Raw genomic sequence first — 22,093 nt, 5'->3', positions numbered from 1 at the left:
CATGGGCTTTATGGCCTTGATCATCATAGGATCTAGGCATGCGCTTAGTTTTAAGCATGCTAGTAAGTCCCACTGGTTTCAATGCAACATTTTTGGTGACCATTTCCCCATTGCCAGTCATTTGTTATTGTTCTCACCCCAGACACTGTGTCCTGGGGGACAGGGTCCTTAAGCACAGTTCCTGGGGCATGGGTTATATATATGGACACCAGAAACTGTGAACCTCAGCTTGCAAAGATACAGGCTTAGATCAACAGGCATGACTACAGCATGCTCAGGTAAGCTGTTTCCCTACGGTAACATTTGTCTACAGACCATCAGTCTGTCAGTCTGTCAATACACAAAGGAATAGGGGCCGTATTTAGGTCTGGATCAGGATTTGATTTAGGCTGATTGGTCAGGTTCAAAGCTGAACCCATGTGGTGCTCCTGAGAGGAAGGGAAGGAACTGCTGGGGCATTGTACCCAAAAAGCTCCCCAAGGGGGTGCAAAGGGAGGAGCAGAAGTGGGTCTGGCTAGCACCTTGGTGCACTGCTGGTAGTGGCTCTTTCTTTCTCCTTCCTGAAGGATTCATCATCTTCCACTGGACAATTTTAATTAGATTAGATCATCTACTCTGCCTTTTTCCAAACCCAGTTTGGATTTGACAGCACCAAAGTCCTGATATCTGTTCTCATGAGATTCCAGCTCTCTAAGGTGCCACAAGTACTCCTGTTCTTTCTGCGGATACAGACTAACACAGCTACTACTCTGAAACCGACATAGTGAGCGGCTACTGCAAGATTTCCTGACATCTACAGTCCAGGAGGTTTTCAGCTACATCCAAACTAGAACCAGAAAATACATCCCTTCTGGTTTGGGATTTGACTTGAAACCAAAAGCAAACAGGGTAGATTTAGACTGCCAAAATCCAAAGAGTCTAGACTGGAGGTTCCAGTTTGGTCATATATTTATAAATGAAAAATATTAGATCCTTTGTCAATGGAGATTTAGTGAAAGCAAACTGAAAAATGGCTAATAAAAGTATTACTGAAACATGACTGCCTGCTTCTAGATGATTATTTCAGAGAGCTTAAAAAAGTAATGCTAGTGAAATGTATTTAAACATGAATATCAGTTTGAGACTTCAGTTCTGATCACGCTAGATGACACTTAATAACCATGACCAACCTCTCCTCAAATCATTACCATTCGTATGGCCACAAAAGGCAAACTTGATGAGAGAATGCGGAGCTAGTAGGAGTCTCAGGCTAAGCATACAACGGTGGGATAGCTATAAATGAACCTTTTCAACCATAAATTACATGTGGCCAGTAATTCCCTTTTCTCTCTCCCCTCCTCCCCTCTTCCACTCTGAAAACCTCAGGACAAAGGCTTGCCTCTCTGAAGGATGCCTTTCTGGAGGATTAAGCAGCTTTTGTTGACAAAATACAAATTACAACTCCTTTACTTAGTGTCCCGCCTTCTCAGCTGGGCTCCCGTCCCTGAGGGACAGGCTCTATTACCCCTGTGTAGATGAAGAGCTCAGAATGGGCAGATGTAATTATTAACACCATTCAATGGGGTGTCTTTCTGAATTATCAATTAAAAATCTTGACTGTTTTTCCTTGCACTCAATAGAATGGTGATGCCAGATAATCTATTGCACAGTTCAGCATTATATGCATATTTAAACAGCGTGCTTCTTTGCTTTTTATTCCACGGGCAGTGTGGGGGTGAGGAGGACTCCTGGGAGGCTGCACAAAGAGCCCCTGTCATTCGTTTGAGCCAAAATTCTTTGGGAAAATATTGTCGCCTTCCACCCTTGCAAACAGGTCCTGTAGCGATAGCCAAACAGGCAAGATGTGCCTAATATCTCCTAAAGTGACAAACGAGCATTCGCGAGAGTGCATCGAAATGGCTCTTTTGATGTGGCACCATTAAATGATGTGGTTGCATTAGAGCTTTCATAGGCAACAGACACATGAGCATAGAATAAAAACAAAACTTAAACAATGTGATTAAAATTAAACAGCAATATGCAAGTGGTGCCGAGAGTTGTCATGTCTGGACTGAAGGAGAAGAGGGATAAATCAAGCTGTTGGGGGAAGGGATTGGGTTCATTGGAACAATGATACACAGGGTTCAGAGTTAGAGTTCTGTTAACCATGCCTCTTGAATCTGTATACTTGTACTTACAGTCTTGCAAGACTATTCTTTCTTGGGAGCTTGCTAGAATATACTGCTCCAGTTGCATCTGAAACCCAAAAATACACAATTATGTGAGTATGGGTGTATTCAGGGCCGGCTCTGGCTTTCTGGCCGCCCCACGCAAAAAAAAAAGAAACCTGCAGCGTGGCTGGAGCGCGGGTGCAGGGGGACTCCCTGCCCTGCAGATGTGCCCCGGCTAGCGGGGGCAGGGGGAGGAGCGGGGGGAGAGAGAGAAGGGCGGCGGCCAGGGCTTCAGCGGGGCACTGCCGCGCGGCCCCTCCCACCATGCCCCCTGCCGGGAGGGAAGGAAGCAGGCTGCCCTGCTGGGCTTGCTGTAGGGTGCTCCCGTCCTCCGCGCTGCCACCCCCTACAGGGCATCTGGAGCGGAACAACAACAACAAAAAAGTGGCCGTGCCGCCCTAGGATTGGGCGGAATGCCGCCTCCTACAAGCCGCTGCCCCAAGCACCAGCTTGCTCGGCTGGTGCCTGGAGCCAGCCCTGGTTTATGTGTGGGGGAAACCTTATCCAAACATTTTAGAATAATTAAAAAAAAAAAGCGTCAGGCCCAAGCCAGTCATATTGTTCTTAATTCTTGTCTCGTTGACAACAGTTTAATGTGGGCCAGATCCTCATCTGCTGTAAATGGGCCTTATTCTCCATTCACAGTATCTGGCCTATTGACTTCAACAGAATTATTCCTGATTCACACAGGCATAGCTGAGATCAGAATCTGGCCCAGGATGCGTATGCTTGTGTAGGATATTTTATTCTCAACTTATGCATCAGTCAGTGACTAATGGGCATTGTCCATTCCAATCCAGTTAGTGTAAAGAAAATAGAGGTTTTCAAATGATCCTCTGAAAGATGACACTTTCCAGGCAGGGGGAATCGCCACTCACCAGTTTTGCTTTCAAAAACAGAGCAGATCAAAAACCAGCCACAAATACTGGGAGCAGGGAGGCTGAGCTGAAAATGCAGCATCAGACAAAGAAATAACTGCTGGGCAATTGGAAAGCCTTGTGGGCTGGACATGCGCCTTCAGCCGTTTAGGAGCTTATTTTATTAGCACTTAAAGGCCTAGAAGTAGCAACTGAACTCTTGACATGCTGGACTCCTTCCATCCATTGCCTAATACAATCCCAGTTCTCTCCCCTCCGCTTTCCAGAATCATGCTTATTGAATAGTAGGCAATACCTAAACCCCTGTTTTGTTTGTGTTATTCTACCCCAACCTTGTAAAAGCTTGCCGACCATAATAGACGTCTGAGTGCTTTTAAGCTGCATCGCTCAAGTCCAAAGACTTTCTCCAAGATGAATAGCAATTGAACTTTATCCAATATTTTTTTTAATGTGGTATGTGCCCTTTACTTACTCCATCATTTATATCTCACTCCATTTAAAATATTCACAGTTTGTTTTCAATACTATCTGGCTGGGCTTCAATCTGGGTTTAACAAATGTTAGATGTTATATTCACTTGCATACTTCAGTTTTTATCCTGGGGGGAAAAAATTGCCTGCACAGTGATTTAAATAATATGTCCATGGCCTTTATTTTTTATTCATTTATTTTTTGTTTTAAATGCCTTCATCTCTTGACCTTATAAGGTGCAGACTGTCTTTCACTGAACTCTAGCTGGGTGGCCTGACTCAGCCAACAGCCCTGCACGCTCATCCCATTAAAGTCATTATGTTTATTTCTTATTTCAACAAACCAACCTGGATTTCAAGGCAGGAAAAAAAAAAAGGGCGGGGGGGGGGGGGGGGGGGAGAATGGCTGGGTGGAAGGATGCATTGCAGGTCCATTTGGACACCACGCTAAGATTTTCATATTTAATGCATGCAAGTTCCATTTGCAGGTATGCTGCAAAGCAGGAGCCGTCTGCGTTCCTTGTTGAGAATGTGTTTCTCCAAACTGGTAGGGGCTGTTCTTTTTCCTTATGTAATTTGGGAAACATTTATTTGGGTTAAAAAGAGTTTAAAAGGGACGGCTGCATCCAAGATGGCTTCACATTATCAACACCACCACTTAGACCCCCATCCTGCAAACTCTGACAGTATTTCTCCTACAGGCAACTGGTCTCATTCTCTTCAGAAGAACATGTGAACAAACATGATGATCATACTTAGCACTCTTCATTTGTAGATGTCAAAACACTTTCCACAGTAAGGTAAATTGTCATGTCCCTCATTCGATAGGTGAAGAAACTGAGGCATGAAGACTTGTGTTAACTTGGCCCCAAGCCCATTGCCTTATACACTGGCACACATTAAGGATGACTTCCAGGAGAATGGGTTAAAATGTAAGTGACTCGGGGCAAGGTTTTTTCTTTAAAATTCCACTCACACCCATGGCAACATAACAACCATCATCCTACACAGGGCACCATTGGCATGCATGGTGCTTTACAGACATCACAAGACAAGGACCTTGCCTCAAGGGGTTTAATGCCTCAATCTAATGCAGAGAGTGGACACAGTGAATAAAAGGTAGCAGAGCATCAGGGTGGGAGAAGTGGTAGAAAACAAACAGTGGAAAACGAATACAGCTGGTAGGAGAACTTAATGGGAGAAAGTGCTTGGTCCAGTGGATAGGGCACTGCCCTGGGACTCAAGAGACCCACCTATGCTTTGTTCACAGCTTTGCCATTGACCGGGGCTGTGACCTTGGGCAAGTCATGTAAACTCTATGTTTGCCTGTCACTTCATCTGTCCTGTCTATTTAAGCCAGTGGTTCTCAAACTTTTGTACTGGTGACCCCTTTCACATAGCAAGCCTCTGAGTGTGACCTCCCTTATAAATTAAAAACACTTTTTAATATATTTGACACCATTATAAATGCTGGCTGCAAAGCGGGGTTTGGGGTGGAGGCTGACAGCTCGCGATCTCCCATGTAATAACCTATTGACCCCCTGAGGGGTCCCAACCCCCAGTTTGAGAACCCCTGATTTAAGCTATGTAAGCTCTTCAGGGCATGAACCGCCTCTCATAAAGTTGTACAGTACCAAGCACAATGGGCTCTGACCTGGTCAGCCAGTAGGCTGTACAGTAATACAAATGAAAACAATAATACAAATCCTGCTTATGTAATCCACACACCTTCTGGGTGTGGTGTTCTGACCCAACTAGTGGCTGGAGAGAGGGAGAGAGAGCACGTGAGAGCAATTAATGAGTCTGTTCTACAGCCTTAGCTAACAGCCAGATGGCTTTTAGCTCATGCAGTAGAGGCTCATGCACTGAAGTCCTAGGTTCGATCCCACCCACCAATGACCGGGCTCTGTCGGCGTTACACTTACAGCTATGGTAAATTGTGATGGTTGAGCTATGTCCCTCTTCAAACCCCATACTGCTATGTGTCTTTTTTCCTAGGCCGATGATTATACGTCCCCCTTTGAGTTAAGCAGATCAATAAAAAGAAAGGTCAAGGGGTGACTTGATTACAGTGTATGCGTATCTTCAAGGGGAGAAAATATTGGGTACTAAAAGGCTCTTTTATCTGGCAGAGAAAGGCATAGCCAGAACCAGAGACTGGAAGTTAAAGCTAGACACATTCAAAATAGATGTAAGGCACACATTTTTAACAGTGAGCATGATTCATCACTGGAACAAACTACCAGAGAAAGTGGAGGATTCTCCATCTCTGAAGTCAAGACTGGATGCCTTTCTGGGAAGAGATGTTTTAGTCAAACACAGGTTATTTGGCTTCATATTGGAGTAACTGGGTGAAATTCTATGTGGCCTGTGATATACAGGAGGTCAGACTAGATGACCTAATAGTGTCTTGTGGCCTTAAAATCAGTGAATTCTCTCTAGCTCTGTATTATTACGTTTTTTGATGTACACAGTCCTACCAGTTGCACAGTGAGAAGTGCCAGCACTGGCCTGACATGTCACACAGGGACTGTTCTCCTTTTGTTTCTAGTAAATGTTTTTCTCATTTTCTGAATGTTCACAGAGACAAACAAACAAGCCAAGCTAGTGCGACTCACTCACCAGAATTCAAGAACAATGCCAGTCAATGTCTGGAGAAAGGGGTGCATCAGGCCAAAGCACAGAGAGACTGGGAATTGCTTAGCAAACCTTATTAGACTGAGTGGCAAAGAAGCAAATGCAAATGGTTGAACTGGTTAAACTGAGACATCCCTAAATAAATGTCTGTAAAATGGATACACTCTGCCAGATACAAGTGCTGTCAACTGTAGCATGTTTATCACCACGCGGGAGTGGATATAGTCTGAGTTCCTGTTGGCCCCAGTTACAAGAGACGGTCAGGATGAGTTGCAACAGGGAGCTTAGTACTCAAGGGACATATTCCTCACTGGGGGGTTCTCTTGTTGCTGCTTAAAGCATGGTACTTTGTGTTTGTGTGCTCATGTAATGTGGTGGTGTCAGAAGTGAGTGAATCCCTTTAAAGGAAAGAAAAGAGGCCCTCAGATTGGTGAGTGAGTGGGGGAAATGGAAAATCAGGGAGGAGACCTGTTATAGGCAGCGTGTAATGGAAGCTGGGGGAGGCTAAACCACCCCAAACCTCGTGCTGCCAGGGGGGGTGTCAGGGGCAGATTATGGCATGGGGCCCCTGGCCAATTTGGGGCCCCCAGAAAAATCTCCCCCCGCCACAGCCCTGGGGCTGGAGGAGCTCTCGCTTCCCTCTGCAGTCGGCACAGAGCTTTTACAGTCTCTGAGCTTCAGTGGTGGTGGTGGGGGGAGGGTGGAAAGGAATGAGTAGGGACAGGGCCTTGGAGGGCAGAGGTGGAGTTGGGGTGGAATGAGGGCAGGGCCCAGGGGAAGCGGCAGAATGGGGTGGGGTCATGGGTGGGGTGGTGGTCATGGGGTGGCACTGCAGTCCTGGCTGGGGCTGAGAGCTCAACCCTGGATGGGGTTGAGCTCTCAGCCCCTCCTCCGTAGCCCCGACTGAGTTCTCAGCCCCTCTGCCCCCACTGCCCTGATTCAGAAGAGGCGGGACAAGGGGCTAGCCTCCCCAATAGGAAGCTTCACCCACCGCCCATGAGACCTGTGACAATTGCAGCAGGAAGGAGGCAGAGCCCTGTCTCCGTGCAGCAATGGAGCCCTATTAGCTCTGTTAGAGAAGTTTAGTTTTGGGAACTCATGACTTGCTGGATCTGGAGAATTGAGTAATTCTAGATGGCTTCTGGTTTGACAGAGGAAGCAGGTAAATGCCCTGATATTTGCCATATCTGATGCTACTGCTGATACCCCTCTCTGATGAGGAAAAGGAAGAATACTGCAAATTGAAAGAAGGTTTTGGTGCCCTTGTCATAGACAGACGGAATATTATATATGAAAGGGTCAAATGTAACAGCAGGTGCCAGGAACAAAGGGAAACAGCTGAGACTTATTACTGCAGTTCGTTGTCTTGCTGAACATCGCAAATACGGAATGTTAAAGGAAGAACTAATAAGAGTCAGGATAGATGTTGGTATAAGAGACACCAATTTATCAGCACAGCTTCAGTTAGAGCCAGATCTCTCACTAGAAAAAGTGAGACTGCGAGAAACTATAAAGAAGCGGTAACGTGGCTAAGGGTTTGTCCACACTGGTACTTCGTCGGCAAAACTTTTGTCATTCAGGGGTATTAAACCCCTCCCCCCCCACGACAAAAGTTTTACTCACGAAAAGCACCGGTGTGCACAGCGCTTTGTCAGCAGGACCACTCTCCTGCCGACAAAGCTGCTGCTGCTTGTGGTGGGATAGAAGTTTTTTGTTGGCAGGAGAGCTCTCTCCTGCCGACAAACAGCAGCTACACTGCGAGCCTTTTAGTGGCACAATCGTGTTGCTAAAAGCCTTGTAGTGTAGCCACAGATTTACATGCTAGCAGCATAAGGGAGACTGTGTCAAACATTATTGACGCAGTAAAGAGAGAAGTCATAAATGTAAAAGGAGCAGACAAACCAAATTTACCACATAGGAACAGTGCACTGCTAGAGAATGGGAGAGCAAAGAACCTTAATAGGAGGGAAGCTTGGAAAAGCAGTGGAAGATGTGGCAAGATCCCAAACCACTGCTAGCAACAAAGTCCAGCAGAAGAGGCGCCACACAATGGGATATTTTACAATAGCATGCAGGTCACAAAGAGTAGGGGAAACAATCCAAGATAGTGTGTTATCAGATGACAAGTGAATCCAAACTTCTAGGAACTATATATCCTCAATAGAACAGACAATATCTTGGCCCACAAGCATGAATCTAAATGGTCAAAACCTTACATCTAAAATTAATACTGAAGCAGCAGTCCCTGCAATCCGCATCCCCCCAAAAGAGTATAATCAATCCTGGGATAGAGCTCTGCAAAGACCAAATACGATTCTATTGGGGCTAGTGACAACATATTGGAGATTGGTGGCCAGTTCCCTGGGAAACTGGAGAAAGGACAAAGTTCTTCAACAAGTAATAGATATAATACAAGGACTGACAACTCCCCAATCAGGGTTGCCAGCATACAAAGACTATACCTAGTAGAGAAACTGGAATCTGTTTAATAGCAAAAAGCAAACTGTACAAGAGATGGATTCACATCTCTTCACAGGCCTAGGGTGTATGGGTTAGATCACAGAAACCCCCTTGGGAGCTGCCAACTGATGTGCCAAGACTACTTCTGTCCAGGGTCGGTGGAAGGATGTTTCGCACCCTAGGCGAAACTTCCACCTTGCGCACCCCCCGTCCCCGAGCTCCCGCCCTGAGGCGCCGCCCCCCCCGCAGCAGCTCCCCACCCTGAGCACCCCCCTGCCCCAGCTCACCCTTCTGCTCCACCTCCTCCCTGAGCATGCTGTTGCTGCTTCACTTCTCCCGCCTCCCAGGCTTGCGGCGCCAATCAGCTTAGGCGCCACAAGCCTGGGAGGCGGGAGAAGTGAAGCAGCCACGGCGTGCTCAGGGAGGAGGCGGGGCAGGGGTGAGCTGGGGCGGGGAGTTCCCCTGTGTGCCCCCCCCTTGCTGCAGGCGACCCTCCCCGCGCTCCACTGCCCCAGCTCCCTCCGCCTAAATGCCGGCGGCGACCGGGGTGGGCGAAGATCCGGCCGCCGCGGTCGCTGCCAAAGAAAATGGAGCCCCCCAAATCCTAGTGCCCTAGGCGACTGTCTAGGTCGCCTAAATGGTTGCACCGGCCCTGCTTCTGTCCCTGCTTTTCCTGCCAGCTCGGGACCCCAGTACCTGTCTTGCTGAGCCAGACACACCCGTTTGCTTCAACACAGACCCAGGGGTCTGAATTACTTGCCCCAAAGCTGCAGACTTGACTGAAAGCAGCTTACAGAAGTGTTCTTGTTTTTAACACCCAGATGTCCAACTCCCAATGGGTCTAAACCCCAAATAAATCCGTTTTACCCTGTATAAAGCTTATACAAGGTAAACTCATAAATTGTTTGCCCTCTATAACACTGATAGAGAGATATACACAGCTGTTTGCCCCCCCAGGTATTAATACATACTCTGGGTTAATAAATAAGTAAAAAGTGATTTTATTAAATACAGAAAGTAGGATTTAAGTGGTTCTAACTAGTAACAGACAGAACAAAGTGATTTACCAAGCAAAATAAAATAAAACACACAAATCTAAGCCTAATACGGTAATACAATTGAGTACATATAATATCTTACCCTGAAAGATGTTTCAATACGTTTCTTTTACAGACTGGATGCCTTCCTAGTCTGGGTACAATCCTTTCCCCTGGTACAGCCCTGGTTCCAGCTCAGGCGGTAGCTAGGGGATTCCTCATGATGGCTCCTCACTTTGGTTTGTTCCACCCATTTATATATCTTTTGCATAAGGTGGGAATCCTTTGTCCCTCTCTGGGTTCCCATCCCCTCCTTCTCAATGGAAAGACACCAGGTTAAAGATGGATTCCCATTCAGGTGACATGATCACATGTCACTGCAAGACTTCATTACCCACTTGCCAGCACACACGTATACAGGAAGACTCACAGGTAAAACACAGCCACCTGCAGTCAATTGTCCTGGTTAATGGGGTCATTAAGATTTCAAACCATCATTAATGGCCTACACTTTGCATAATTACAATAGGCCCTCAGAGTTATATTTCATATTTCTAGTTTCAGATACAAGGGTGGTACATCTATACAAATAGGATGATCACTCAGTAGATTATAAGCTTTGTAATGATACCTTACAAGAGACCTTTTTTATGAAGCATATTCCAGTTACATTAGCATATTTTTATAAAATCATATAGAGTGCAACAGCAAAAAGAAAACTGTACAAGAGATGTATTCACAACTCTTCACAGGCCTAGGGAATCTGTCAGGGGAGTAAAAAATAAAACTGGTTCCACCAGTAATTCCTTTTGCTTTCACAGCCCCATGCCACATTCCCATGCCTTGCTTGGGAAAGTCAAAGAAGAATGAAAGAGAAGGGAAGATATGGGGGTTATTTCTCAGATAGAAGAGCTCACTGACTGGTCTGCGGAGATGGTTTTAGTACCAAAAACCAATGTCAAAATCCAGATTTTTGGGGACCTTACACAACTTAATAAAAGCATGTGCAGAAAAAGACACATGCTTCCCGCAATTGACCAGACATTAGCTCAGTTATCAGAAGCCAAAGTCTTCTCAAAATCATACACTACAGCAGACTTCTGGCAAATCCGCCCTGCTAAAGAACCTATACCATAAACATATTCATCATCCCCTTTGGAAAGAACTGTTTCAATTGTCTTCCATTTGGCATATTTTCAATCCCAGAACATTTCCAAAAGAGAATCTCTCTTATTGTGTTTGGTTTACCTGGCATCCTTTGGCATGGAGATGATGTGATGGTATATGACAGAGATAAAAATGAACATGATGTGTGACTATATGCAGTTTTGAGATGCTTCCAACAAGCAGGTCTCACTCGGAATGAGAAATGTGAATTTGGAAAGGAACAGATCAAATTTGTAGGACACTGTTCAGAAGCAGGGAATTCAGCTGGATTCAGACAAACTGACGGCACTATTCACCTTACCTGAACCCAAAGATCTTTCTGTTTTAAGAACATTCCGCGGAATGACCAAACATTTTTTGAAATTCTTACCAAATGTAGCTCATTTAAGAAAAGCCTTAAGTGATCTTCTTATTGGTCACAATATGTTGATCTGGGGGAGCACACAATGAAAATAAGAATTACTGACATCTCCACCTGTTTTGGCACAATATTCAATAAAATATCCAACGAACAGTAGCAGATGGATCTTAGGAAGCAGCCAGAAGGAGATCAGAGATCTGATGCCTTCAGATCAAGAAGCCTCACACAAACAGAGCAGTGGTATACTCAAGATGAAAAGGTAGTAGTAGTCACTTGGGCCTATGCGTATGTGTTTGGCTTGAATTTTATCACAGAAACAGACCGCAAGCCTTTAGCGGGTATTATTGGGTTCCAAACCACAGGATGAGCTTCCACCTAGGATTTAAAGATTTCAACTAAGGCTCAGGCAATTTTCTTTCAACACTGAACATATACCAAGAAAAGCACTAGTAGCAGCAGACTATCTAGAGCCCCAATTGAGCAGCCATCAATGGAAGAAGAAAAGGCTGAGGAGAAAGATGTCAAAGTCTACACTGACCGCGTTGTGGTAGCAATTCTAGCATCTGCCAGCCAACTTCAGCAAATTAGAGATGAACCACTAAAAGACAAGACTTGTCAGAAACTGACTCAGCTCTGCCAAAGAGGGTGGGAGTGGGGTGGCTTCAAAAGAGTCAACTTCCAACAGACATACCAAATGTAGACATACCATATAGGCAGGGCTGAAATGACCTTCCCATGGCTGATGGCCTGCTTTTGAAAGGACAATGATTTCTTACACCTATGGTACTTTGGGAAGAGATGCTCTCCAAAATCCATCAGGGAGACCAAGGTATAAACAAGTGCAGGGCATGAGCACAACAACCTGTATGGTGGCACAAGTAGGGAAATTCAGACTTTAGGAGAAGGCAGTGAGATATATAATGAGGAAAAAATATCACCAGAACCATTATTCTCTACAAAGCTACCTGACAGACGTTGGCAGCAGGTAGCCACAGATTATTTTTTTCTGGAAAGAATACACCAACATCATTGTACTCGATTATTTCTCCAGATGTATTGACTTGGCTATATTGATACAGACTTCATCAACACAGGTCATCCAGAAACTAAATGGCAAGATTTCCAAGACATGGAGTTCCTGAAGTCCACATATCTGATAATGGGCCTCAATTTACCTCTGAAACATTCCTGGCATTTGCACAGAACTTTGATTTTGAACTTCATACCAGTGGTCCACGTTACCAGCAGGAAATAGAGAGGTGGAGAAAGGAGTACAGACTTTAAAAAGACTTCTGCAAAAATCAGTGGACCAATGTAAAGCACTCATTGCACATGGGTGAACACTGCTTGTGTCTGGACTGTCTCCAGCAGAATGTCTGATGGCAAGATGACTAAGGGCAACTTTATCTGTAACACTGATACAGCTTAAACCTAAGTGGCCCAACCTAAAGGAGTTTTGAAAACAGGATGTTGAAATAACAATTTGGCAGCAACAAAACTTCAATGTTTGGCACATAACAAAAGGACTACCTGAACTCAGACCAGGGAACAAAGTTTGGCTCAAAAGCTCCCAGACATTTGGAACTGTTTGGAAATTGGCAGAAACTCCCAGATCCTACCTAGTGAAGACTCCAAAAAGACTTCTCTGGACTGGAGGAGTTGTGTTTATCTTCAGTATTTCCCAACACAATGAAGAGAGAATCTGGGACTTGCAGCTGCTCTGTCAAGAAGTGAGCCCTCTCCACAGGCAACTCCATGCACACATTCAACAGAAGTGAGAACATAGCCTAGAAGATTGATCAGACCCCCCCACCGCCCCTATGCCCCAAAAGATCTGATCTTTAAATATTGCTCACGACTTTAAATGAAATTGATAAGGGAACATACCAGTGTAAATAGTTTTAAGGAATTTGAAGTTTATTTTGAATTGTTGTGTGTACATACATTGGTTGTTAATTTAATCCTTTATTATAAAGAAAGGGAGATGTGTAGTGGGTATAGAATTCCTGGACCTTCACAGTTAACGGGGGAGACCAGGTTGTGTTGCATCAGGGAGCTTAATAAATATGGAAACTTCCTGGTTGGGGAGTTCTCTGGTTGCTGCTTAAAGCCTGGCTCTTTGTGTTTATGTCCTCACACACAAACATCTTGACCTTGTTGCAGGCAGTCTTGTGATGATATAAAAAGCTCCAACCTTCATATGCAGAGAGCAACTCTTTCCCTGTAGTCTAGGGGAAGGTGGACTAAGCTGCAAGCCCAGAGACGGGGACAGTTCTCATTCCAGCTTTTTCACACATTAGAGTAAATGCTTCTCAGAATTCTTAAGAACCATGGCCTCATGCTCCTAGCGTGTAAGAACCATGATCTTCTCATAGATAACTGATAGCTTGCTTAAGACAGAGCTTGGAATAGCCGGTAGATTTCTAATACAAAATATCACCAAATCTCATCCAATTGGCTACACAGTTTTTCAGGAAGAGTCTGCCAGATTAGGTGCTGCTGAGGCCCACGCTAACACACTATGGCTCTGTCACCCTCTAAGAGTTATGCCGCACTTTGCACTAGAGTGTAGTCTCTTTTGGTCAAAGACTGTCATTTACTATGTGTTTGTACAGCATCTAACGTGACAGAACCCTGATCTCAGCTGAAACTTCTAGCAAGAGCTCCAACCACAGAGGCCAAAACTGCTTCACTCACTATACGTTTGAAAATGGTGTCAAACATTACACTTGTTACACACACATTGAGGGATGGGCAGGAGGGGATACAAAAATAGAAGACAGGCAGAAAATCCTAATGGTTGGGGAAGGGGGAGTCTAACTCATGATTTCTGAACTTTTGGGGTTGGTAATAGTGACACCCGCAGCTGGCAGAAATCAGTGTCTCTCCAGCGTTGTCACTGGTGCTATGTCAATGACTTGCATCAGCTGAGGATCAGAAGCAATAAGGACTAGTTTACAGAGCAGGGGTGGGCAAACTTTTTGGGCTGAGGGCTACATCTGGGTGGGGAAATTGTATGCAGGAAGGGGCTCAGGGCAAGGGATTGGGGCAGAGGAGGGGTTTGCGGTGTATGAGGGGGCTCAGGGAAGGGGGTTGGGGTGCAGGAGGGTTGCAGAGTGCAGGAAGGGGCTCAGGGCAGGGGTGCAGGAAGGGTGCAGACTGCGGGAGGGGGCTCAGGGCAGGGGGTTGGGGTTCAGGAGGGGTGTGAGGTGCAGGCAGAGGGCTCAGGGCAGGGGGTTGGGGTGCAGGAGGGGTGCAGGGTACAGCAGGGAGCTCTGGGCAGGTGGTTGGGATGCAGGACGGGTGCAAGGTGCAGGTAGAGGGCTCAGGGCAGGGGGTTGGGGTGCAGTAGGTGTGTGAGGTGCAGGCAGGGGTGCAGGAGGGGTGCGAGGTGCATGCAGGGAGCTCAGGGCAGGGGGTTGGGATGCAGGAGGGGTGCGAGGTGTACAAGGGGGCTCAGGGAAGGGCGTTGGGATGCAGAAGGGGTGTGAGGTGCAGGCAGGGAGTTGGAAGGCGGGGTGCAGGAAGGGTTCGGGCTCCGACCTGGCACCACTTACCTAAAGCGGCTCCAGGGTGGCAGTGGCACGCACCTGGGCCAGGGCAGGCTCCCTGAATGCCTGCCCTGGCCCTGACCTGCGCCGCTCCAGGAAGCGCTGCAGCCCCTGGGGGAGGGGGAGCGGAGGGCTCTGCGTGCACTGCCCTTGCCGTGCCTCCAGGTACTTACCCCGAAGCTCCCATTGGACGCGGTTCTCCGTTCGCAGCCAATGGGAGCTGTGGAGGGCGGTGCCTGTAGGCAAGGGCAATGCATGGAGCCCTCTGCTCCCCCCACCTGGGGGCCACAGGGACGTGGTGCCAGCCGCTTCTAAGAGTGGCGCGGGGCCTACGGAGCGTGAGCCATTGTTTGGCCACCCCTGTTACAGAAGGTTTGGAAGGCTTAGTCCATTACAATGGTTATAGCGTTCTGAGGTTCTCTCATGGAAGGCAGTATAAAGTACGTCAAGATCTTGCTGTCTCATAGTCCCACTACGTTAGAATGATGCACTTTTTACTGTAATTACAATACATGATCCATTCCTGTGTAATTTCCTGGGGGGAAAACATGTTAAACATTCAACAAGTTGAAATTTTAGTTGGCTCCCAGTGTGTTTTCCCCATAGATATGAAGTTGGTAAAGCAGAAAAGTTGGGCCCGATCCTCCAGTGGTGTAAATTGACACAGCTTCTTTGAAGTCAATGGAACTATGCTGATTTACACCAATTGAGAGGCTGATGTATAGACCAGAATGAAGGGGGTAGCAAACGACTAAGGAGGGATATGATTAAGGTCTATAAAATCATGACTGGTGTGGAGAAAGTAAATAAGGAAGTGTTATTTACTCCTACTCATAACACAAGAACTAGGGGTCACCAAATGAAATTAATAGGCAGGAGGTTTAAAACAAACAAAAGGAAATATTTCTTCACACAATGCACAGTCAACCTGTGGAATGTTTTGCCAGAGGATGTTGTGAAGGCCAAGACTATAACAGGGCTCAAAAAAGAACTGGATAAGTTCATGGAAGATAGGTCCATCAATGGCTATTAGCCAGGATGGACAGGGATGGTGTCCCTAGCCTCCATTTGCCAGAAGCTAGGAATGTGCGACAGGGAATGGATCACTTGATGATTACCTGTTCTGTTCATTCCCTCTAGGGCACTTGGCATTGTTGGAAGACAGGATACTGGGCAAGCTGGACCTTTGGTCTGACCCAGTATGGCCATTCTTATGTCTAGGAATTGGGAGTAATTTAATGGGAGGATCGTCACTGCAAAATTGGTCTGAGGAATTAGAAATTTCAAGGCAATTAGATTTTAAAAAATCATGTGTCAGGCCCTTCAAAATCATGAGATTGGCTTAGAAATAACAAAATATTAAAAATAATAAATGTGGGATTGTTTTTATTTGTCTTTGGGTTTCTGAGCTATTTGGGGTCACATTTTGAAGCTTTCAGTCATAAGAGCTAGAAACTGCTTTTTTAACAAAAGCTAAGGTTCTCATGCCTCTCTCTTCATTCTCTCATTGCTTTAAGAAAAACAACAAATATCACAAGACAGTCAATAAAATTGTGAAAGTTGGCAACAGTGCACTGCAGTTATGCATCTGACTAGACATTTGCACATGCTAGTGTTGCTAACTTCTGTGATTTTATCATGAGTGGCCTGTGGTGTTTTTCTGAAGGCCCAAACCTTTGGAGTCAGGCAATTACCAGAGAATCTCAGCTTTCATTTGGCGGTTGGGGGGAGGAGAGGGGAAGTATGTTTCTAGGCCTTGTGGTCAGGAGCACTGCCAGCTTTTCCGCTGCCCTAGGCGGTGGAAGGTCCCGCCCTGAAATGCTGCCCCCCCACAGAGGCGGCGGAAGGTCCTGCCACGGAAATACCGCCGCGGTCGCCGCCCCCAAATCGCGTAGCCCTAGGCGACCGCCTAGGTCGCCTAATGGGTTGCGCCGGCCCTGCTTGTGGTTGTGAAGAAAAAACTTGAAAATGAACCACAAAATCTCAAAAATCAGAAGGCAAATTAATACAATTGGCTTCCTATTGCTTTTTAAAAAGAAATCTCATGATTTAAGCTAATTTCATGATCTTGGAGGGCCTGACTTTTGATTTTTGAACTTTGGTGGTAGATTATTCAATCATGCAAATACCCATTCTATCTACATGCTCACTGGTAAGGCATGTGCATATTAGATGCACAAGTGCCATTGTGTTACATGGGTGCCTTTGCACAGACTTTTTTTTAAAAATCAGGCCATTAGTGTCAAAGGGACTAGAAAAACGAAACTAACGTTCAAGACCAGTGATGGAAAATGAATTTGCCAATATGGCCAGGCATTGCCACTCCTGTTTTCCAGTGAATGCAACTTTCCAAAGGCCAGAAGGAGTACCTTTGCATTGCAGGTGCAACAACTTCTCTGTCCTAGCAATTCATACTGTATCATGGAAAGAACAGTTACCTAGCCTAGGAGATGGGGGAATCAAGTGGCAGACGTTTGGACGATTCAGCTCATATGTTCTCCCATCCAGAACTTCAGTGACTCCCCCTCCCCCCCACATGTAGTTCAATAATTCATTAGAGTCCATGTGTGAACAACTGAGCATGTGCGATCTTGGGACCTTCGAGTGTTGCATTCTGGAAACTGTACTCCCCAGTCAGCTTCGCTCAGAATTTAGACAACAGACTATTCTATTTACGATTCATCTTAGGCAATTTCCAAACACTTCAATATACTGAATTCTTCCTGGGCGAGACTTTTGATATTTATGGAATCAGATTGGGCAAGGTCAGGCAAACATTATTAGGGTAGCTACATATGCATGTTTTTCATTAGAAAAGAAGAACATCTGCTTTCTTTTCCTATTATTCTATAAATGTCACATGATCCGATACCGGTAATCTCGTGGCTGGAGAGGACATTTGCAATGTGTCACTTTGTTGTACTGCCAGTGTTTTATAGTTCAAAAAATATGACAGAATTAAGTCCTGTGTAAACCTCTATTGCAGGGAGAAGGGGGAGGGAGGAAGACAGTGGAATGTTTAGGGATCGTTTTATCCTCCCTCCACTTGTCAAATATTTTTGCGATTGTGGGGGTTGGTTTTATTTTCAGTGTTTTTCAAATTTCAGGGCTGTGTATTGCAGTTCTACACAAGCAAAGATACATTGATTTCAGTGGAAATTTTGCAGTTCATAAGAACTGCAGATTAAGTTAAGGTTACACTTGAAAAGCAAACATATGTTTAAAAGTGTTGTCACAGTTATGGTCATCAAGATAGCCTTAACTCTACCCCCTTATGACTCCGTGTGTGAGAGAGATCCACCATCTTGGATGATGCCAAGTATTGAACAAGGGACCTCCAGAGCTAAAAATAGGAGTGTCTACAGTTTAAACTAGAAAACGAGGCTTGGTAATGAGAGCTGTAACAGACTCTCAGTCTCTGGCACAAAGGGTGGCCTATAACACACAGTGACCAATTTAACCCAAGCCAAGAACTGTCCTTATTCCTGAACATAATACAGCCTCACTACTAACAAAAAGAGCTACAACCATTGGAGGGTATCATTCATAATAGACATATTAAAATGCTAATATACCTAGAGATAATCTCCCATCCTCTCACCACATTAGCTTTCATTCGCTGCAAAAATAAAAAATAATCTGACCTACTATGATTCATAAAGGTATTAAGGCCAAAGCAATGGGCAAAGCCCTTCAAAATTACCAACAGATCTGGCATTATCTGGGGATCTAAGTAAGTGTGTAACTGCACTGCTCCAATAGCAAGCCACTGACCTAATGTCTGGGTGGCCAAACTCAAGCCAGATTACATCTGCCATCATGCAAGATGGTGGCTCAGCAAGAAGGGAAGCTATGGTGCATCTCTGGAAATTGTGCAGGGCTCCATAGTCACTCTCCCTGTAATGATACCCCATGGGCTCCCCACTTGCTGAACCACTGTGGAGAATCATGGGAGATGTAGTCTGCCTGGGGAGCTGGCCCATAGAGGAGAATGGGGGCACAAGAGATCTCAACTACAAGTCCCAGGAGGCACCACAGTGAAATTTCTGAATCAAAATTTTTCAGTTTTAAACTGCAAGTTTTCAGCCCAAAATGTTCAGCTTCTGACTCTTTGCCCAAAAGTCAAAATTTTCCATTGGAAGCTCTCCTTCTCCTCCCCTTTTTCCAACCAGTTCTACTTAAAAACCTAGTGAAAGGTATCATCAATCCTCATTTGGATGGCTTTAGCTGTTTAAGATACGATGAGCCAAAAAACCCACAAACTGGGCAATCTCTCCAAAAGCGAAAACACCTCATTCGTTGAAACCTCCTGTCTCAAAGACGCTTTGTCCACATTTCAGAAAGAAGAGTCTATTCTATCAGAAGACCAAGCATATAAAATTCCAGGTGGATTGTTATAGTGTGAGAAAAATTAGGGTAAAAAAAAAATCAATCTTGTAATGGTCAGCTACTATAACATCAATCTTTGCTGTTTCCTTCTATAAAACACCCACAGGAAAACAAGCCTGCCACAAACGCTATATTTTGTATCTTAAACAAATCAGCTGAAAGACAGTGTTTTGAGTATTTCAGCCACACAAACTGTATTGATCAGTTATAGAAAGACTGGATACACTATGGTACATTTAAATACAAATTTTACAGGGTATTAAATGGGGCCGCATTCTGCTGGCTTTGGCAGCAGATTCACAGGCATAAATTTATTTTTTTTAAAACAGCTTTTTCATACATCTGAACACTAATTGAGCTTTCTGCCATGAGGATAAGTAAATGTTTAGTCATCTTGATTAGTAGGGGTGCTATTTTGGCAGTGAGAAAATATGATTTATTATACACCCAAACATATTGTCCACCTATTACTGTGACTTCTCTCCCCATCTGCCTTCTTCCATCAAACCTCTCTCTTATCTCTGGTGCTGGTCCATCTCTCTCCTCCCTTGATAACAGACTTGCTCTTCTACATTCTGCGCTCCTGTTGGTGAAAATCAGTATGATTTGAATCGGCCCATAACGTGGCCCTGCTTCCAGTTAAGATGATTTAGCATTTAACAGACAGGCTAGCCAGGACTAGGGTATTTAAACTCTGCATTTGGGATGAGGTTTCTCTCAGAAGATGGTATAAAAAATGCTCAGTAATATGCTTATTTGAACACCCTAATGGCTCAATTTTCAAAACTTAATGGGATGTTTAAATCTTACCTCTGTATCTCAGAATGGTGCTCAGGTTTGTAAAATGAGCTTTTATTCCCCTAGATCTTATATGAACATTGAACAAGATTTGGGCTACCTACTAAAATGCCCCAGCTGAAAACTGGGCTCCCTTGTTGGCGAGTGGACTGGAGTTTAGCCCTCTCTGTTTCTCCCCACTCTTGTCATGCAGGCTAAAACCTGGCCAGATAGTTCTTTCATCAACTTCTAGGGCTAAATTCTGACCTCACGGGCAAGGGTTGGTGTGCAATTTAGGACAAAGTTTGGCCTGTCGTTGGCTGTTTTCATCTGCCAATGAAATTTTTACTTTTTGGTAAATATAAGGCTATAAAAAGGATCAGTCTGAAGAGTTAGTCCAATACACACTCCCTGCTTGATATGTTCATATAAAGATTTTTATTTAGCAATGGGGGCCGGGGGGGGAAGAAAAGAGAGAGAAGGAGGAGGTTATTTTGACCTATTCTGCACCAAAAATCTTGGCATCAGTTCAGAAAGTGCCTGCGCATTGTAAAACCGACTGAGAACATTATAGTTCTACAGTGCTTTGATCTCGGTACAATGCAGTCAATTACAGGGCGGGAATTCTCAAACAGAAGTTTTATTTTGGTTGCTTTCAAATTAATTATTTTTAAGGCTGGGGCTGGAAAGCACCAACCAAAGGAAAGAATTGGTCACTATTTGCACATTTTGCTAAAATGTGAACAAGTGTGTGTGTGTCAGAGGGAGACAAACTTCAGAGCGTCAGTGTGGGTATTATGATTATTTAAGTGTTGAGGCTACGCTGAGTGTTGTAAAGATACTGAAGATGACATATGACCTGTTTTTCCTCTCTTAGATCCATTTTACATTTTATAATGAAAATACCTAGCTCTAATATGTAGATTTCTTTTGTAGATATCAAAGTGTGTCACAAAGGAAATATAATTCTCATTTTACTATGGGGAAACTGAGGCACGGAGCAGTGAAATGACTTGCCTAGGGCCATCCAGTAACCTAGTGGTGCAGCTGCGACCAGAATCCAGCTCTTCTGAATCCCAGCCCAGTGCTCTAGCCACTAGGAAACACTGCCTTACTTCCGTGGCAGTCTTCCTGACCGAAGTGAAAGGATAAGTTTGCCTATTATATGTGGGCAGGGCCGGTGTAACCACTAGGCGAACTAGGCGACTGCCTAGGGTTTCAAGATTTGGGGGGTGCCAAAAAACGGTGCCCCCCAATTTTTTTTTACACTACAGTAAAAAGGGGGGAGGGATAGCTCAGTGGTTTGAGTATTGGCCTACTAAACCCAGGGTTGTGAGTTCAATCCTTGAGGGGGCCACTTAGGGATCTGGGGCAAAATCAGTACTTGGTCCTGCTAGTGAAGGCAGGGGGCTGGACTCTATGACCTTGCAAGGTCCCTTCCAGCTCTAGGAGATGGGATATCTCCATTAATTTTATTTATTTATTTTTAGTGAAGTCACATCTTACATGGGGGTTAGGTTCTAAAGTCACCACATAAGAGGAAAATTGCGTATAGTGAAAGTTACCATAAAGTACAGTATACACTAGAACAGGGGTCCTCAACCTACGGCACGCATGCCAAAGGTGGCACGCAAGCCGATTGTTTTTTTAATGGCAGGCTGCGGGTCCCGGCTGCCACTGAGCCTGCTGCCGACCTGGGGTTCTGTTCACTCAGCTGGCAGCGGGCTGAGCAGGGCCAGCAGTGGGCTGGCTCCTGTCAGTCGGGGTCCCAGCCGCCAGCTCCGCTCAGCCTCCTGCCGGCCTGGGTGAATGGTCTGGGGTTCCGTTCACCCAGGGTTCCGTCCGCCGGCCTGGGGTTCCGTTCACCCAGGGTTCCGTCCGCCGGCCTGGGGTTCTGTTCACCCAGGCTTCCGTCCGCCGGCCTGGCGTTCCGTTCACCCAGGGTTCCATCCGCCGGCCTGGGGTTCCGTTCACCCAGGGTTCCATCCGCCGGCCTGGGGTTCCGTTCACCCAGGGTTCCATCCGCCGGCCTGGGGTTCCGTTCACCCAGGCTACCAGGAGGCTGAGCGGATCCAGCGGCCGGGACCCTGGCTGGCAGTGGCTGAGCAGGCTGAGCGGGGCCGACAGCTGGGACCCCAGCTGGCAGGAGCCAGCGG

This window comes from Malaclemys terrapin, chromosome 5, assembly GCF_027887155.1.
Source record: "Malaclemys terrapin pileata isolate rMalTer1 chromosome 5, rMalTer1.hap1, whole genome shotgun sequence".
Lineage (NCBI taxonomy): Eukaryota > Metazoa > Chordata > Testudines > Emydidae > Malaclemys > Malaclemys terrapin.
The sequence above is the reverse complement of the archived record's forward strand: the minus strand, read 5'-3'. Positions refer to the sequence as shown.